The sequence below is a fragment of the Mesoplodon bidens genome, assembly GCF_964165515.1.
Source record: "Mesoplodon bidens genome assembly, chromosome: 11".
NCBI lineage: Eukaryota > Metazoa > Chordata > Mammalia > Artiodactyla > Ziphiidae > Mesoplodon > Mesoplodon bidens.
Genome location: NC_138167.1, coordinates 7,513,337 through 7,534,503, shown reverse-complemented (window position 1 = coordinate 7,534,503; position 21,167 = coordinate 7,513,337).

Genomic DNA, 21,167 nt, shown 5'->3' with positions numbered 1-21,167 from the left:
ACATACAATATGTTGCTAAGAAAATTTATCTACCTAGCAAGAATTAGATGATGTTTTTTCTCATGCTTCTTTCATTAAGATTAAATTCTTTTTTTTTTTTTTTTTTTTTTTTTTTTGCGGTACGCGGGCCTCTCACTGTTGTGGCCTCTCCCGTTGTGGAGCACAGGCTGTGACAAAGCGAAAGAGAGGCATGGACATGTATACACTACCAAACGTGAGGTAGATAGATAGTGGGAAGCAGCCGCAGAGCACGGGGAGATCAGCTCAGTGCTTTGTGACCGCCTGGAGGGGTGGGATGGGGAGGGTGGGAGGGAGGGAGATGCATGAGGGAAGGGATGTGGGAACGGATGTATATGTATGACTGATTCACTTTGTTATAAAGCAGAAACTAATAATAAAAAAAAAGTAAAAAAAAGATTAAATTCAACTATAAGAAGGAACAATTGTAGACATTTACATTATAGGTATTTAAATTAATTTTTAAATTTCTACTCTTGCTTCTGCAACCAGTTTTACTCCTGATGATATCATTCTATTCTTACAATTACTATTCTACACTACTACTATGACCACTTTTACAATAATAACACTTATTGCATGTTTATTGCTCCAAGTGCTATGCTATTGACTTTATATACATTAACTTAATCTCCACAGTATATCTATAAATAAATACTATTGTTATTCCTATTTATAGATAAGAAACTAAGGGTGAAAAAGAAAAAAACTTGTCACATTTCACAAAGCAACTACCTAATTGAGCCAATTTTAGAACTTTCTTATAAGCCTGAAATGGGGGCAATTTTTGTTTATGATTTCTAACATGCTTCTAATTGTATGTCTATATATCTTAAAAGAATGTATATATATACATGTGTATATATAAATTATAATTATTTATTGCATGCATTTTTCTAATATATTTTCTAGACTCTTGTGATGAAATTATAACATACTCAGACCTCAAAGTTCATGGTTCTTCAAATATTCAGAAGAGAAAAATAACTAGGACTTTTAAAAAAAAGGTAAAAACACTTAGAACTCTAGATTCCCTTTTTTGCCTTAATATTTTAATGAACTAGTCATGAGAACAAATTTTCACGGACTAATCTCTGAATTGGATTTATCTCTCATACAAACTCTTTTAAACTGGTCATAGTGACCTAAAGTGCTGTGTTAAGAGCAAATGAGAATGAACAATGAACTACTGATCATTTTGTTTGAACAATCAACAATGGCTTAAAATGATGTACCATAGCCATAGAATCAAGAATGTTTCATAGCTACTTTTTGGGTTTGATATTTTAGCTTTGCAAAAGGTAAGTGCTCCTTTAATCTTGCAGTTTTTCTAAAAACAAAATGGAGCTTGTGAGGTATGTCATAATAACTAGACTTTTATCAAAACTGTCACAGAGTGTCTGTCAGGGCCAACAACTAACATAGGAGTTTTATCCTTTTTTTTGTTGTTGTTAATTTTTATTTATGTTTGGCTGCGTTGGGTTTTTGTTGCTGCGCCTGCGCTTTCTCTAGTTGCTGCGAGAGGGGGGTTACTCTTCTTTGCAGTGAGCTGGCTTCTCATAGCAGTGGCTTCTCTTGTTGCGGAGCACAGGCTCTAGGTGCGCGGGCTTCAGTAGTTGCAGCATGCAGGCTCAGTAGTTGTGGCTCGCGGGCTCTAGAGTGTAGGCTCAGTAATTGTGGTGCACGGGCTTAGTTGCTCTGTGGCATGTGGGATCTTCCCAGACCAGGGCTCAAACCCGCGTCCCCTGTGTTGACAGGCGGATTCTTAACCACTGCGCCACCAGGGAAGCCCAGAAGTTTTATTCTTAACCTAGTTCTGCTACAAAGATGGAAGAAATTTTTTTTAATTAAAGGAGGGTGATGAATTAAATCCCTAGTAGGATTTCTGAAGTGCTCTTTTTAATTATAAAATTTCTTTAATAGAGCAACTTGTTAGTTCAACAACATTCCTACATAAAAATATTCATATTTTCCCTGGCTATATCCAAAATTTCAAGTAATTTTTAGAGTTTTCCTAACAGACTGGGGAATACCAACAATGCAGTACTCCCGTGGGTTTAGATTTCATTCCAATTTAATGGGTTGAATATTGTTAACCAAAATTCCTTCTAATCCCAACTCCTCAGCCAGGTTTCCATTGATCATCATAGTGAATCACCTTTCTCTCTTTGGGCAGAGTCTCCATGGTGCCTTGCTGCAGTGATATTTGCCTTGCTTTATTTAATTGTTCTGGTACTAGCTGCATTTATGATAGCTAAGGGTAAGTATTTTTCAGTTTTTCATTAACTTGTTTAAAATTAATAGAATAGGATTTTTAAAGCATTTAAAATTAATTCTAAGGATTTCCTAAAGTTATTTTTCTCATTTGTTATTTTAATTATATAAAAGTTATTTTAGCAATTCAATTTTTGAATTATCAACAATAACATAGGCCCAGGTGATCTTATCAAAGATGTCCGTGGGTAGCTGAGGGTTTTGATAAAAATGAAAAATAATAGCAGCATTCTATATGTTACCATATTATTACTGACCTTAGATTTACCAGCTGTGAGATGTAATAAAACTTGAAAATATTTATAGAATTTATGGGTTGGGTTATTCAAAATTAAGGACATCAAGCAAAGGTAATTTGGAAGAAAGAATCTAATAGAAGACGTAAATGATGGTGGACAGAGGTTCATCAAAAAATGAAAAAAAATAATCAGGATATTGGACTAAGCCTATACACTGCTTGAATTCAGTTATGTCTTAATGTTATAAAATATATGTAGCTTTTTATTTAAAAAAAAAGACTCATAAACAGTACTATCAGCAAACCAGAAATGTGAAAATTCCTTCAAATATCAAAAGTAAGGTAATTTATGTTTACAAAGCAGAAAAAACAGTAGTCCCAAACATATGAAGGATAAATTTATTCAAAACGCATAAGTAGATCTAAATCAATGAGAATATAGCATAATGTATCATTTTTAGTGATAAGCATAAAAACCTTGTTTAAATGTATGATTTCTTACAAAGACATATATGATGATAAAGAGACTCAAGACAATGCAGAGAAATTGAATAAATATGACTATATTCTATAGATAAATAAATGAATATCTATTTGGATGCACAACAATGGTAATTTTTAAGAATGAATTTGAAAATATCTTAATAACAAAAATTGACTCCTAGACAAACTGTTTAGTAGCTGGCAAAAGATGGAAGGTTCCCATCCAAATTCATAAGGTAAGCATAGCATTATTCAAAGTATTTTCACACACAGGAAAATATTTTGGAACAACATCCGTTACAAACATAGAAGCAAAAATCCTACATAAAAAAGTGAACATAATACACTACTGTACTGAAATAATACTACATGATGACCAAATTTTGGTTAAAGTCAGGGATGGATTTGTACATTTACCAAGAGATTTGTCAATATAGAAGAGAAAGGAAATAACTACAAGTAGAAGGAGACATTGAACTTGATTAAGGGTATTTATAAGAACTTTCACCAAATATTATGTTTCATTGTAAAAAAAATTAGAATCATTTTCAACAGAATCATGAAGACAAAGACGACTGATATAATTGCTATTATTCCTTTGGCTGTCCAGGGCAAAGAAATCAGTAATGCAGGAAAACCTTTTTAGATACAAATATTTTAAATTAATTACTGAAATTGTATGTCGATGATGTGCTTTGTTACCCAGATATACCAAGAAAATCTACTGAAAAGAAGCAGTCATAATAAGAACACTTCAATAATGAAGCTCAATACAAAGTTAACAGACTTTCATTATATACAATCTAGAGCTAACGTTTAATATCCAGGTCCACATTTTGAGCCTCTCACTTGACATTTCTTCTTTGATATCTTGAAAAACACCTCTCCCACAATATTTTTAAATAGACTGTCTTCCCAGCCCTGATCCTTACCAGCATCAAGAAAAAAAAAGCAGATACTTTAATACTGTTGTCTCTCTTGGCCCCTGATGTCTAGTGAGATGAACCTAGGAATCCTCTGTGCTATCTAACTGCCACTGATTATTCCACTGATTATTTAGTGAATTAGTACACTTCTCTACAGTTGCATTGTTACCCATCTAATCTAGGACAATTCTTTCTCTCTGTCCCTTTCTCTCTCTCTCTCTCTCTCTCTCTCTCTCAGTCTATGCTATAAGCCTCCTAGTGATCTAACTACAATCCACTCTTGACCTCTTCCATTCAATTTCCAGAGTAACCTCTTCAAAATATAAATTTTATAAACTCACCATACTTAGCTTATTAATACTTTAAATTCAGTATAAATTTTAAAATCCTTAACATGGTTTATAAGGTCATTCCTTACTTGGTCCATGGTTCTCTACACCAGCTAGCATCACATACTTTTTTGCTCTCTAGGCTCCAGTCACAGTTGTCTTTTAGTTCACTGAATGACTCATGGTTAGACTTAACCATGTAGCATCATAAAAGCAAGGATAATTTTAAGAATGAGAGTAGATGATGTCAATAATTACTCTGGGACAACAAGCATAAATCAGGACTTCTCTGGGTAGATTGATTATGATTTATAACTTTATCTGTAATTCTTCTTGCTACAAAGCATATACATAGACTATTTTGTTTTTTACCTAAAGCATCCTTTCTTCTACTTTTCTTCTAGGTAACTAAATCCTAGAGTAATCATTTAACACTATTCTCTTATAATTAGGCCAAATTTCTCTATTACAATATCTTATGTACAACTCATTTGTAGCATCTTTCACCATCTCACCTGTGTAGTTATTTGTGTGGTTATGTATTTAATGTCTGTCTCTCCCACTAGCATGTTAGCTTAGTTAGAAAGAACCTATGTATGTATTTGCTCTACATTTTAACCTTTGCTTTTGAAAACTATGTTGTTACATTAGAGGTACTTAGTGAACATTTTTATTAAATAAATTAATACACCTAGTAATGTACATGGCTTATATGAAAGAGATTGTAATACTTTATTAAAAGACATAAAGAAGGACATTTAATGAATTGAATATATATTAAATGTATCTTGATGGGAAGACTAATCCTGTGTAGATGATTATACTATTCTAGATTCATCTAAGATTTATGTGATTCCAATACATGTGTATTTTCATGATAAGTATGTTAATTATAATTTAGACACAGAAGTAAAAAATTATAAGATTAACAAAATACATATTGAAATATATTAAAAAAGAGAGGTAGCAATCTAGCCTTTCCAGGTACCAAAATAGTCTACAAAGCTACAGGTAATTTAACATTGTAGTACTGGTATAAAATAAATATATCAAAATAAGAGAAAACGGCCTGATCATAAAATCATATGAATGTGTGTATCCATGGTATATATATATATTTAGTTGTTTTGTTTTGTTTTGTTTTTTAATCTACGTCCTGGCTTGAGTGATCTTCAATCCTTACTATATATTTGCCTTTCCTATTGGGATTTTCTCTTTAATATAGACTCTTACTTTTTTTTTTCATTTACAGAAGACCCTTTAACATTTCTTTTAGGGTAGGTTTAGTATTGCTGAATTCTTTTAGTTTTTGCTTGTGTAAGATATTCTTTATCTCTCTTTCTCTTCTAAATGATAATCTGGCTGGATATAGTAGCCTAGGTTGCAGGGTTTTCCCTTTCAGAACTTTGAATATGTCATGCCATTCCCTTCTGGCCTGCAAAGTTTCTGCAGAGAAATCAGCTGATAGTCTCATGGAGGTTCTCTTGTGACTGACTCTTTTTTGTCTCTTGCTTTATCTTTAAATTTCACCATTTTAATTGTGACGTGTCTTGGTGTAGGTCTGTTTGGTTTCATCTGGCTTGGAACTGTCTGTGCTTCCTGTATCTTGATCTCTGTTTCCTTCCTTACGTTTGGGAAATTTTCAGCCATACTTTCTTCAAATACATCTTTGATTCCCTTTTCTCTCTCTTCTCTTTCTGGAACCCTTATTATGTGTAGTTGGCACACTTTATATTATCCCACAGATCTTGCATGTTGCTTTTTTCTTTTTAATTTGTCTTTCTGTCTGCTCTTCTAATTGGGTGATTTCCATTATTTTAAATTCCAAATCACTTATGCATTCTTCTGTCATTTAATCTGCTATTCATTGCTTCTAGAGTGCTTTTTATCTGAGAAATTGAATTATCTAATTTTGACTGGGTCTTCTTTATAGTTTTGAGTTTCTTGTTAAAATGGTTTATGATCAGTTCTCTTCCCTAATTCAGTTAGAGTTTTTATTACTAACGTTTTGAGTTCATTGTCTGGTAGACTGATTTTCTCTATTTCATTATTTAATTTTCAGGGGTTTTCTCTTACTCTTTCAATTGAGAGTATTTCCTTTGCCTTTTCACTTTACATAACTTTCTCTGTCTTTATGCGTTTAGGTGAAACAGTTACCTAGTGCGTTCTTGAAGGGGTGTTCTTATGTGGGAGCACCCCTATGTAGACTGTATGTGTATGATGCCTTTGGTGGGAAGACTGGGTTGATGTGGATGCCAGTCATCTTCCTCAGGGTGTGCTGGCCACTATCACCTTGGCAGGGGGTGTGGTGGTGATGGAGGAGCTAAAGCCTGCTCAGGGTGTGAGGTGGGACTTCCTCTCTGATCAGTGGCCATAGTTGCCCTGTTGGGGCAAGGTCTGTTTCCAAGTTGCTAGAGCAGACGTGAGGGTGAGGCTTGAGCTGGCTCTGTTTCCTGTGTGTGTTTTTTCTTCTCCCTACCCTGGGGACTTTGCCCCAAATGAGGGGAATGCTGAAGTAAGTGAGGCTTGTGTAATTGCAGAAGTCTGATATGCTGCCTGTGTAGGCATCTGTGGCCCCTCTCAGACACAGCCCAAAGTTATATCTTTTCCCCTGTTGTGGTCATCCCAGATCTAGTGCTAGGTTGTGACATAGAGTAGGTGGGGACAGAGTGTTTTCTTGGCTGGAACTGAGGATTGTGGCATGGTGGGTTGTGGAAATTCAAGCAGCTATGTTGCTGTCAGATGTCTGGGTTGCTTCTGGGATGCGGTTTGTCCACTGTTGCCCCACCTGAACCACACCCTGGGCCTTGGGTTGCCTCTGTGTCCCTTCATCAAGCCTTTCCCAGGTTCTGGATGCCCTAGATCCAGTGTCAAGCTGTGTCATGGAGTGAGTGGGGCCAGGGCATTCATTTGGCTTGGATTTGGGAGCACAGTGAGGTAGCAGCTGCTAGGGAAGACCTCTTTCCACCTGTCTGGTGGTAAGCAGCATCCAGGCCCTCCACACAAGTGTAGTCTAGGCTTCTCCAGGCCCTCTGCCCCAGAGCTTCTCCAAACAGCCAAGGGGGCTTGCCTCTTCCATGTAGGAGTCCAGGACTGGGCCGCTTAGGCTGTGGTTCAACCCTCTCACATCCCAGGTTGAGTGTCCACCCATGAAATCTCCCTTTTCCCCTTAGTCCCCTCCCAGGGATACAGGTTCTGATCGTTTGTTTTTTTTTCCGGTCCTACCCAATTATATGTGTATCATTCTTACAGTCTTGGTTGTATAGGAGTACTTCTGCCAGTTTCCAGTTAGTTTTCCATGAGAATTATTCCACATGTAGATGTATTATTGATGTGGTTGTTGGGAGAGGTGAGGTCCATGATCTCTTACTCTGCCATCTTGATCCTCCCTTCTAGTACATTTATTCTTATGAGTCCAGCAATGCATTTGGGACTCAAGCTGGAATAATATGGTCCAGAGAACTTAAAGTCTTGGTCATATGGGTCTGCACTTGACCGATTGAAACTTTATGTCCAACAACAAGTTATATGACTTTGTAGTTGGACTGGGATCAGATCTTTAAAAAATAGGGATGCAGAAAGATTTTCTTTACAATTTATGTGAAGTCTCCAAAATATCTTAGAAGTAACCACAGACCATTCAGACTAAATAAAATAAATTTGAGCTAGGGACATTCCATTCACTCTATTTCAAATTCAAGTTGTGTCACCTGGAGTGCCAGAGTCTCCAAAACAAAACAAAATACATCATGATGTGGGTTAAAAGTTTCATATTTGAAAATAGTTAGAAATACAGCTGTTAAGAAAATGGCACAATTTTATAATTTTTTTTATTTTAATGAGCTTGAATTTAACATATAACTAATTGATAGTCTCATGATATTGAAAGGGTAATATTAGTAAAGCTGTGCAATGGGGGTATTAATTCTAGAGGCACTTTGAGAAAAATAGTGGAAAGTGAGAACTAGTGAAGAGAGTTTGTAGAATATTATAAAAGTTCCACATAAAAGTAATGAAAATCTGAATAGGGAAAAGTTATGGAACTGTGAAGAAAGAAATAGATATATGAAGCATTGTAGTGATAGAATAAATAGTATTTTGTGACTGAGTGGATGTGTGTTATGTCAAAAGCATTTGCTTCAAAGATAGGTTTGGTCATTATGTCCTGACTGTCTGGGTATATTAACTGCTTAGAATAGCATCAATCGGATGTGGAAACTTGCAATGATTAAAGCACCAGTAATTACCTCATAAATATCTGTCATAAGTAAAAAGTTTTATACTTTAATGTCAGTTATTTACAGGTGGTAATTTCCAATTTATTCTGCAGTTAATAATAAAAAGTGAATGGATAAATTGTACTTACATTTAAAATTTTTTCTATTTTATTTGCATTCTCAAGTGTTTAAAAGTGATGTCTTAAAATGTATTTTCTTTTGTAAATTTTATAAATTTCAGTTTATTGTCTAGAAGAGCTTCTGAATACATGGGAAACCAACCATGAAAATGAGACTTCACCTTGCAAAATAATATAAAACAGAGGTATGTATTAGATTGCAATGAGAACCTTGATATCAATGTAAACTGTTTAATTTTAGATGTATATATACAATTAATAAATATAAGATCAGGGTTAGTAACTGTGGTGAGCTTATCAGAAAAATTCTTATATATCATGGACTTCTCTTGAAGTTAAGAAGGATAATTGAAAACAATAATACAAAAATTATAATACACAGAGCTAACACGGGTGACAAAGTTATCCTCATGGATGTACTTTTTGTTGTCAAGGTCCTTCTCTGAAGAAAACTGATATTTTATTTCGCTGAAAATAAAGTCTTGGCAGCAAGGAAATTGTTCTGAAGCACTGAGCTCCAGTCTTATCAAGACAAATAACAAGGAAGAATTGGAAATGTATGGCATGATATTCCTTCCTACATTTTCTTATACAGAAGATAATTATAGAGACATTTTAACATCCTGTGTTCATTCAAGCATGCTAAACTCAACATATTATAATAATTGGAGATCTCTTAATCAAACCCAAAATATCAAAATATGGGCTTAAATGGTTATGTGATTTGTAAATGCAAATGTATTTGCATATAGAAGTAAATGCTAATATATTAAAATCACAGACCTTGGTAAATAAATGGGAGGAAACCACATAGAACATGCAAACTGAAGAGCATTTAGTCACAATTGGCACTTAAAAAATACCTAACATTTATTGATTGCTTCTAATATTCCCGATACTACTTCAGTGTATCATGTACTGCCCCAACAATTCCTACAAAACAGTACTATTATTGTGATTGTCTTATTAATAAAGGAACTGAGCCCCAGAGAGAATGAGAAAATTTTGCAAAATTGTATAGCTAGTAAGAATTAGAAACATGATTTAAGTCAAATAGTTTTACTCTAGAGATCATGCATATAACTATTATGCTATGCTGATCTCAGAATAACAAATCATACCAAATCAAGTTGTAAGAATATTGCTTCCTTAGAAATAGTCAGGGCTACAGATTTACATCCCCTCACGCCCCGGGTATATCTTTCAGAGAGGAACAAATGAGAAAAATAACTTTCAAGAATGAAATATTATAATAGCTCTTCACAGAGAGTGAGTATTCTATACTAATTATTCTCTGGAATATGGAAAAAAGAGATTAATAGAAGTGATGGTTTTCACCTGAGTAGACTCCAATAAGCTTAAAGAACATAGGTCTCCTTTAATTTTACTTCTCTTCTACTACGTGACTGTATATTATTTCTTTTTTATTGCATTCAAGTTCTGTTATTGCATTTAATAAAGACTTCAATCCATATCAGTGATGATAAATTGATGGCATAGATCCTGACAATTTCCATATGGTGCTCTTGGAAAACACACCTCATAATTACAACGTTCTTCCTTGCTAAGGCTGGCCTCCACTCTGAATAATTTTCAGCAAGAATATCTGAAAGTCTTTCCCAGCTGTTCCCATCTCATCTACATATCATGCTTCAAATTAAACTTGTATATACAGATCATTGGTGAACTCTTTCAGGAAAAGCAAATAAAAATGTATATGCAAAGTAGTGTATTTGCTAAGACAATGTGTCCTAATGATCTATTACCTCAAAATCTGCTTTCGTAAATCACAGTTTACCCATAACCCATAGTGAAATAGATAATATCTGTGAATGTTCCAAAACTGATAGAAGACATCAAACTACATATTGACAAAGTATTAGGAACACCAGTAGGGTGAACAAAATAAAAACAAAGATATATATCATGTTTAATTGCTGAAAACCAAAGGTAAGTGAAAGCTGAAAAAGAGGCAGTAAAATACAGAATTTACTTTTAAAGAAGAAATTGCTGGGACTTCCCTGGCGGTCCAGTGGTTAAGACACTGAGTTCCCAGTGCAGGGGGCATGGTTTCAATCCCTGGTCAGGGAACTAAGATCCTACATGCCGCATGGCATGGCCAAAAAGAAGAAAAAAAAGAAAATAATAAAGAAGTAATTGACAGCTAATCTATAAAAAGAAAACATAGAAGCCATATAATTACTGAAAGACAATTGTCATACTAAAACTCTATCCCCAGAGGAAAGATAATTATATGAGAATCATATGAGGATATAATTATATTCCATAGGTGAAATAAAGATAATTTAAGATAGGTAGAGAAAAAAATCATTACCTTAGGTCTGCACAAAGGATATACCATATAATATCTCATAATGTTCTTTGGATGTAAGAAAATAATCCCAAATGGAACGGCTAAGATTCAGGATAAAGTGCAATGAAACAGGTAAATGCAGGTGTAAATCTAAATGAATAGTGATTATATAAAACCATAATATTAGTGTCTGTGGTTTAAAATTGCATAAGTTTCAAGTACACTGTGTTGCAATTAGATTAAAAGGGGCATAAGTGGAGTTAAAAGGATCTAAGGCTATTAAAATATACAAGAAGAGGTAAAGCAACTGTTTATCTTGGACATTACAAAGTCAAAAATGCATGTTGAAATTTTCAGAATAATCATTAAAATAATAACAAAATATTAAGTAAGTATGAAGATAATGAATTATCTCAATTAATAGAATTATAATAATTTAATGGGATAATTCTTTTTTTAAAAGATTTTTTTGATGTGGACCATTTTTAAAGTCTTTTAAAATTAATTAATTAATTTTATTTTTAGCTGTGTTTAGTCTTCATTGCTGCACGTGGGCTTTGACTAGTTGCGGTGAGCGGGGGCTACTCTTCATTGCGGTATGCAGGCTTCTCACGGTGGCTTCTCTGTTTCAGAGCATGGGCTCTAGGTGCACGGGCTTCAGTAGTTGTAGCACGTAGGCTCAGTAATTGTGATGCATGGGTTCAGCCGCTCCACGGCATGTGGGATCTTCCTGGACCAGGGCACGAACCTGTGTCCCCTGCATTGACAGGTGGATTCCTAACCACTGCACCACTAGGGAAGTCCCCATTTTTAAAGTCTTCATTGAATTTGTTACAATATTGCTTCTGTTTTATGTTTTGGGTTTTTGGCCGCGAGGCATGTGGGATCTTATCTCCCCGACCAGGGATGGCCCACACCCCCTGCATTGGAAGGTGAAGTCTTAACCACTGAACTGCCAGTCAAGTCCCTTAATAATTCTTAATTAATAGATAATACTCCATGAAATCACTGAAGTAGAAGGATTCATATCAGAATCACTCTTAGACAATCATTCTGAGGGCAGCAGGAGTTCAAGCAAGAACTTCAGCCTTATCTCTTGGATCCTTTCTGGGTATTGAGGGGCCCAAAAAGTATTGAGGGTGGACATTGGAGTATGAGAATGAATAACTGTAATCTCAAAAATGGAAGCAGGGCTTCCCTGGTGGCGCAGTGGTTGAGAGTCCGCCTGCCGATGCAGGGGACACGGGTTCGTGCCCCGGTCCAGGAAGATCCCACATGCCGCGGAGCGGCTGGGCCCGTGAGCCATGGCCGCTGAGCCTGCGTGTCCGGAGCCTGTGCTCCGCAACGGGAGAGGCCACAACAGTGAGAGGCCTGCATACCGCAAAAAAAAAAAAAAAATGGAAGCAAGCTCAAAAGCCTTCAAGTCACAGTATTCTCCTTTTCCTATCAATTACTTTCACTTGCAGGGTAATTTTATTTACCTATGTCAATTGGTCCTTTTCTTAAAAACTACTTAGGTTCCCTTGACTTCTTCATAGTTCTTACAGATTCATTTATCTCAGATGTATATATATAGTTTCATAACCCATAATGTATTTTTCTCAACCATTTCTTCTAGAAAAATAGCCATGTGGTTTTGTATGAGGAAGCCACACTAAGGAGCCTCATCTTCATGTAATCTTGCTTCGCATTTCTTTCAGTCTCAAGTAAAGCCCTAAAATAAATTTACAACATCTTTTTTACTCTATTTCCTCTCTTTAATATATGTTTCTATAAGAACTAGTTTATTATCCTCCTGTGGAACTGATGGTAGCTGATTCTTCAAACCATTTTAAAGCTGAGGCTCCAAACATATTTATTATCTTAATTTCTATTTTCAATAGATTTTCTGTACCAGGATTTTATAGTCCCCAGATATAATTCCCATGATCATCTTATTACTGACTATTCTATTTAGGCTAATGCCCGATCATTGTTCCTTCAAAAGAAGGTGTATCTCACCCCAAATTTACTGGACAGAATATGCTCTGCTTCCAAAAGGCCATTATCTTGGGAAAGAGTAGTTATGTTCCATGTTGGTAATAGTAACAAATATGGCAGACACTGCAGGTAAAAGCTGAAGGACACTACAGATCCACATGCACCTGGAGTAAGAGATAAGAGGGTGAGGCACACAACAGATCATCTAAGGCTCTGAGGAGAAGCTAGGTGTGATTCTTTGGGAAGTAAAGACATTCAACAGCAACCATATATATGAGGGAATAAAAAATCTACACAGAGACCCAGGCAAGATGCAAGTTCAAAAAGGCCTGAGAAGACCTTAAGGCTTCATCTCAGGCTAATCCCAAGACTCAAAGTTCAAAACTAATAAATATAGAATTGCCCTGACACAGAGCCAATTTGCAAATACTGGGAAAGGCAGCTGTTTTACCAAATGCCCAATTTTCAACAACAACCAATCACAAGTCATACAAAGAAACAGGAAAATAGAGCTCACTCAAAAGACAAAATGAGGGCTTCCCTGGTGGCGCAGTGGTTGGGAGTCGGCCTGCCGATGCAGGGGACACGGGTTCGTGCCCCGGTCCGGGAAGATCCCACGTGCCGCGGAGCGGCTGGGCCCACGAGCCATGGCCGCTGAGCCTGCGCATCCGGAGCCTGTGCTCCACAACGGGAGAGGCCACAGCAGTGAGAGGCCCGCATACCGCAAAAAAAAAAAAAAAAAAAAAAAAAAAAAAGACAAAATGAATCTGCAGAAACTGTCTATGAAGCACAGATATCAACCTATGTAAACAAACCTTTAAAGCAACTGTACTAAATATGCTCATGGAGCTAAAGAAAAACTCAGACAAAAAAATTAAAGGAAAACAGGAAAATTATATATGAACAAAATGAGAATTTCAAAAATATAAATAGAAAATATCATAAAAGAACCAAACAGAAATATAGAGCTGAACAATACAATAATTGAATAGAAAAATTTAATGCATGATTTCAAAAGATTAGACAGATAAAAGAATCAGCTAACTTGAAGCCACGATCTTTAAAATTATTGAATCTGAGGACCAGAAAGAAAAAAATAGGAAGAAAAGTGAACAGAGCTGAAGGAACTTACAGTATACTGTCAAGAATACCAACATATACATTATGGGTGTCACAGACTGAAAAGAGAGAAAGGGGCAGAGATTATTTGAAGAAATAATGGTCAAAAACTTCTAAATTTGATGAAACACATGAATCTATAAATCCAAAAATCTCAAGTAAGATAAACCCAAAGAGAGCCATACTGAGGCATACAGTCAAACTGTCAAAAGACAAAGAGAGAATCTTGAAAACATCAAAAGAATAATAACTAGCCATGTACAAAGGATCCTTGGTAAGATTGTTAGTGGATTATCCAGTGAATAACTATGAAGGCTAGAAGTCAGTGGAACGTTATATTTTGTGGGCCTGTGGCAGCATGCTGTACATAATGTTTGTGTCATCCTAAAATTTGTATGTTGAAATCCTAACCCACATTGTCATGGTATTAGAAAGTGGGTGCTTTAGGAGGTGATTAGGTCATGAGGGTAAAACCTTCATGAATAAGATTAATGCCCTTACAAAAGAGTCTACAAAAAGCTTCCTTATTCCTTACACAATGTAAGGACACAAAAAGAAGACTGTAGTCTATAGACCAGGAAGGAGGATCTTGCCAGATACCAAATCTGTCAGCCCATCTTGATCTGGGACTTCCCAGCCTCCAAAATTGTAAGAAATAAATTTCTGTTATTTCTAAGCCACCCATTATATGGTATTCTGCTATAGAAGCCCAAACTGAATAAGTCACCAAGTAAGAATTTAATAGGCTTCTTATATATTTTACCTCTGGGAACACCATGATCAACAATCCAATGCCATACATCTGCATGAGCCAGACTATTCTGATTGTCTCTTTGATCCTACTGTCCATTATGGTAACCACACCCACCTTGCTTTTGGTGGTCAAATGCTGCCACTTGGCCCCTGACACCTCAGGGTGCAATTACCCCCCATTGCATTTACCTTTCCCAATTCAGCGACTGCAGGTCTCACTGTGAGGTCTGGCCTAGAGAGAAGAGTAACCATAGAGCTCTTCAAGGATGGCTAGCGTCCTCTTACAAATTTATTTATTTATTTTTTGCGGTATGTGGGCCTCTCACTGTTGTGGCCTCTCCCACTGCGGAGCACATGCTCTGGACGCGCAGGCTCAGTGGCCATGGCTCATGGGCCCAGCCGCTCCGCGGCATGTGGGATCTTCCCGGACCGGGGCACGAGCCCGTGTCCCCTGCATCGGCAGGCAGACTCCCAACAACTGCGCCACCAGGGAAACCCCAAAGTAATAAAGTTTTGAGCCAGGAGGATGGCCACCTAAGACACAGACTAGATTTCCCCAGCCCCATTTGCAGTAGGAGTGGCCGGGTTACTCAGTTCTGGCCAGTAGAAATCAGTGGTGCTGTCCTTAGCACCTTCAGGGAGCTTCCCTTCAGAGAGCGGGGCTGTGTGCTGTCCTCTTCTGGCTCTCATCCTCCATCGGATTACAGGGAACAGATGTTGCCTCTGACTTTCAGGCTGAGGATTACACCCAACTGATATGGAACAGAGAGGGCAACAGTAGCCTCAGGAGGCGGAGCCATCAGGCCGGACCTGGACATTTTTACACAAGAACGGAGCAAATGTCCTGTGTAAGCCACTGTTATTTTAGTTTCGTGATACTTGTCCTTGTATAATCCGCACAGTGGGGCTACTTCTGGAGAGAGTTCACTAGACAGGCAGGACAGGGGAGGGGATTCCAGATATAGAGAGCGACACACAAGGAGAGGGCCTGGAGTGTAAAAGTACTTGGTATATATTTGTAATCAGCACGCACAAGCCAATCAGGACAGGGCACCATCACAAAGAGAAACGGAAACACTTTATAGCTTCAGCCTTTAATCTGATCAAAACTGCACGTGGAATCACTGAAAGGCCCTAACCTGCTTTGACCATGGGGAAGACCCGCATGTGAGGTTTGTGATCAGTCAGTCCTGGGTTTGAATCTAGCTCAAAGTTAGCTATTTGATCTTGGAAAAGTTACCTTCCTCCTCTTTAGCAAATCGAATTAAAATAGTCACCTCAGAGTTTATTTTCCAAGATCAAGTGAGAAAACATTGAGCATCTTGCACAGTGATTTATACTTAATAACTGGCCGATAAAGGTTTGTTCTCTCCCACCCTTTCTCCTTGAATTTGCCTCCTGGCACATTTGTGGGTACTTAAGAAGTATGGGTCCTCAAGGGATATGTCATTTAGGGGTCATAAAATTGACAAAAAAGGCGAACAAAAAAGACACCTAATTTGTCATTCCAGGACCAGCCTGCTGGGACCACAGGCAGGAGGAAGTGCTTCTGGGCGCTGCAGTCATATCGAGCTACAGGACACCCCAGCCGAGGGCATCCCCTCCAGACGCAGTGTTTCATACAGTTCCTTGGGCTTGGGTGGTATAAACACGAATGGGCGGGAGTTATATTTGCTAACGTGTGTACAGCATGAGGAATATCTGGACATTTTATAGTTGTTTAGCAAAATATAAGCTTAAAAAAAAGGTTCAGGTGCTTCCCTGGTGGCGCAGTGGTTGAGAGTCCGCCTGCCAATGCAGGGGACGCGGGTTCGTGCCCCGGTCCGGGAGGATCCCACATGCCGCGGAGCGGCTGGGCCCGTGAGCCATGGCCGCTGAGCCTGCGCGTCCGGAGTCTGTGCTCCGCAACGGGAGAGGCCACAACAGTGATAGGCCCGTGTACCGGAAAAAAAAAAAAAAAAAAAAAAAAAAAAAAAAAAAAAAAAACATAAAAAAGGTTCATATTGCTTCTAACCTGATAAGGCTGAAAAATGTTCCAGCTCCCCTGTCCCACATCTAGGTGGTTTTTTTACCTGCTGCTGTGGAAAAGGGGAATGGCAAGACCACCTCTGAAAATAAATAGCAGCTACTGCAAGCAAGAAATCAATCCTCAAGGAGAGTTTATTAACCAAAAGGAAAAGAGCCCTTTGGGCTGTATTTCCCATCAGCCTGAAAACTGTTTTTGGAGACACCCTGCTCAACATATGCTGCTTCATTTTCCCTGACTCATACGCCACACGATGCATTTGCCGATGAAGGTCCTGTGCTATGACCAAAGGATAAAAACATGAAAACCTAGATTATTCCTGCCAGCTAGCCTAAGTCACTGGCATTTTAGTTTCAAACAAAACTCACTAATATGCAAGAATGCTATTTAATGATTTGCAAAGGATTTAGTATTCACAACCTATGATGGAATGATTATATCTGACACAAAGGAAATTCAGAATTTCCTTTAATACAAAAAACAAATTGGCCCATGTCACCGAGCTGGGTAAGTGGCAGAGCTGGGGTTCAAGCCCTATGCCCTGCCTCCAAATCTTCTTTCTAGGAAGCTCCAAGGCGTTCCCAAAGTTCCTTGAATGGCCCTTTTGTAACTTGTGCTTTTATGGATTATTTAGTTCTTAATTACCTTAGTCCCTGAACTGAAACCTTCAATCCTACCAGAAGCTACTATGCTTTCACTATTTTTTGAGCATGAACTCTAGGCCGGGCACTGTTCTGACCAGTTTGTGTAAACCACTGAACCAAATAAAGCTTCTGCCTTTGTGGAGCTTACAATCTAGTGAGAGCAGGCCATGAACTTGAGAAAACGTCAGAAGGTGATCAGTGCTCAGCCAACAGGACAAAAGTAGATCAGGGAGGGAATGAGTGGGAGCTGCGAGTGGGTGGAGTTTGTTGAAATATTAAAAGAGGGGCTCTGGGTAGCCTGAGATGACAGCTGAGCCAACACTTGAAGGCGGTAGGGAGTTAGTTAGCCAATGTTAGCACCTAAAACATGGCTTATTTTTCCTTTTCTTTGAATATCAAGCAAAGCAATCACCAAGCTTTGATTGAGTGAGGTGAGGCAACGTTGAGCCCTCTGAGATGTGTAAAAACAGATGTGTTTTACTCCACCAACCCAAGAGCTCAGGATCACTTCATGCAAGTTTTAGGTGCTAAATACCTCTGAACAGAAGTCACGAGGCTCTTAAATAAATCCACTGCTATGTTGAAAGTAGAACTGTCAAAACTGATTGGTCCACACTGTGGAACATGCACCAAGAGGGTGACTAGGGTCGTCCGTTACTCACTGTTGAAATATGTACGCACCTGCACAGTGGCATGTGGGGATGTCATCTGACTCCTTCTAGGGGCGATCCCTTCCTGTTCCTTCAAACTTTGAAAATAACCTGGTCGTCTGTATTTACAAGGTACTAAAGTGCCCTTAACAGTAAGAATAAAAGTAAAAAAATATATATATATATGGTCCTATAACACAACAGGGGAAACAGGCTGACATCTTCACAACATCTTACAGCTTTTGGGATGAGGACTCAATGTTTTTTGTTTGGGGCGGTGGGTCGTTTGAAGCATGAGAAAAACAAGCTCTGTAGCCCTGAGTCATCCACGGGAGAGTATGCCACAGGCTGGAGCTGACCAAACTGCAGGCCCCGCACTGTAACATCCAGGTAAACAAAGGGGCAGGTGAGGAGTAGGGGGGATAGGAAGGAACTAGTTACTCGGGCGGCAGTAAAATGACCAACTGGACTCAGAGCCACTCAAGGACAAAGTGGACCAGTTTCTGAAAATAACTGGTGGTTTCATGCAGCAAAAACAAAACGAGGATGAATGTTTGGAACTTGGTCAAATTTGTCAGAGTAAAAGATATATCCCAAAGAAAACACAGCTAGAAATAGTTGATTCCAAGTTTTGTATCGAGTAAAAAAGAAGTGGATGGAATCAGTTTATCAACTAGTTTATTTTTCAGAAATGACTTGTTATTGCAGTTGACTTGGGGCTGTATCCACGGGCAAGTGTACATGTGCCGTCCCAGCCCACATACAGAATCTCAAAACCATACCACACCTATCATACCGGGTGGTTACTGACAGATGCGATGTACTGATAGAACTGCGTGCTTAATACACACAACAGAGTCACAGCAACTTGCAATAACTGACAATATTGTGTCCAAAGGGTGAATGCACCAAGGCAGAGTCTGGGCACTAGCCAGCTCTGGAGAGGGCTGTTCACACCACCACGGCAGGGCACCCCCTGGAGCTGTGGAAGGCAGTGCACCTGTCTGCCTAATCACCACTATTCACGATTTAACTATTTGTTTTGTTCTTTTGCAATCTTAACTTCTGATTTCACAATATGGTCTGTGAACTTTTTTTTTTAAGTATACAATGCTTTAAAGGAAGAAGACAACTCTGCATTGGGGAAAAAAACAGAATGAAGCAGAACAATCTGCCATTCAGGAGTGGCCTTCTTTTTCTGGTCTCTACCCACACTGTGCTGGGGCAGGCTGCATTGGGACGGATGGTGGAACTAAGCTTCCCTTTTTATACTAAGTATAAAGAGCATGACCATATAACATTTTTTCCACTGGGGGACTTGTGACAGTGCAATAAGGAACCATTAATAAACCAATCAGGACAATAAGCATCAATCTAGACTGTCCTTGGCAAACCTAGATGTACACTTATCCTACAGCTATATCTGAGATCTTTCTACCAAAATAGAGTAAAAGTTAAGGACTCACTCAACTCTGCCGTTGATGTCATACTGGCCTCCAAGGGAAGAATGGACTTATGTGACACATCATTCAAGACTGGTCCCCAGGAATATGCATCAGGGTGTCAATCTTACATGGGACCCAGTTAATGAAAGGACATTTCCTAACCTGCTTTTAGTTCAAGATGACTCACAATGGACTGAGGGTGCTAAGAAGCTTTAAAGCTTGACCAGCAGGAAACAGGGAAATGATGCTGAGATACTGATGTACAGGAAAGAGCATCATATCCAACTGAGAACAATGAAATATCCAGCCTGCCTTTGTCTCTGAACTTAGCTGTTTCAACTTTATGCACCTAGGTCAGAGGGCTGGTCTAATATGGTATGTAATGTCCCATCCAAGGATAAACTTTTTCTACCAGGAAACTCTAGAGATGAGTAGGACCAAAATAAGCAAAGGCCTGCTGGGGGAGGCACAGCCTCTAAATTCAAGGCCCTTCTTTGGTTTGGCAATGGCCTACAGTCTCCCACACCACTGCTTCCAATGCGTACGGAGGACCGGGATCTGCCATGTGTTCTTCTTTTAAACATTTATCCAATCTCATTCCCAGGTAGTGTGGGCAAGTTTTTAGTTTCAAGTTCATTATCTTAATTCCAGTATTAGCTTCCATTTGGCTTTATCAGAAACACCCCAATACCTGGCAGTAGTGACAGGTGTCCATTTCCAATGCCTTGATGTCAACATGAAAATTCCTTAGAACTTTCTGTATTTCCTACATGTGGCCTTTGCTGGGTTTGGGCTTCTTCTACCCTTCCTCTCAGTCCTAACTTAGCTCTCAATCAGGCATGATTTGGGTTTGGTGGTGGGTGGAATCCTGCCATGGATCCCTTATGACCATCTACTTCTTTTCTGCTGACTCTTATATTTCCATAAAACTCTACAGAGGTAGACACCACTTGGGGATATAGCCCTGCAAGAGATTAAAGACTAGAAATGGGTATTAAAGTTCTTTCAGAAAGGAATTTGTACTAATCTGTTTTTCATTGTCTCTAAACTGGCACCCCACCGCCTACCTACATATCGGTTCCTGAATGAAGACTCTCCTAAGCTCAGAAGGCATCAAGCTTGTTCTGACCCCAGGAGCCTCAAGGAGGCGCCATTTGTTGCCTTGGGAGATGGTGGCCTCATATTGACCGAGATGTGAAAGGAATAGGTTGGGTTAGGACTTACAGCAAAACCAGGTACCAGAGCAACGCCTCTCCAACCTCAGCGTGCAGCAGTCACGAGGAGCCGGTTAAAAATGCAGCTGCCTACGCTGAGGGGCTGAGTCAGCCAAATCTGCGTGAGGCCTAGACATCTGCATCTTAACAAGCACCCCCCCCTCCACCCCCAATCTTCTAACGCAGGCAGTCTTCCACCTTCAGCTCTGAGTAACACGTAAAGCGGTGACAAGGCATTCATCTGAGGAGGAGAAAATCACCCACGTTGCACCGACACCCTGGGCACGCTGCCCCACCTCCATTCACCTTTGGACGGTGACTCCTGGGCAGTGACGGGCAGGGTACACGTCTGGCCGCGCGTGGGCACCCAGCCGACAGCCACCCCTACTCAAAGTTT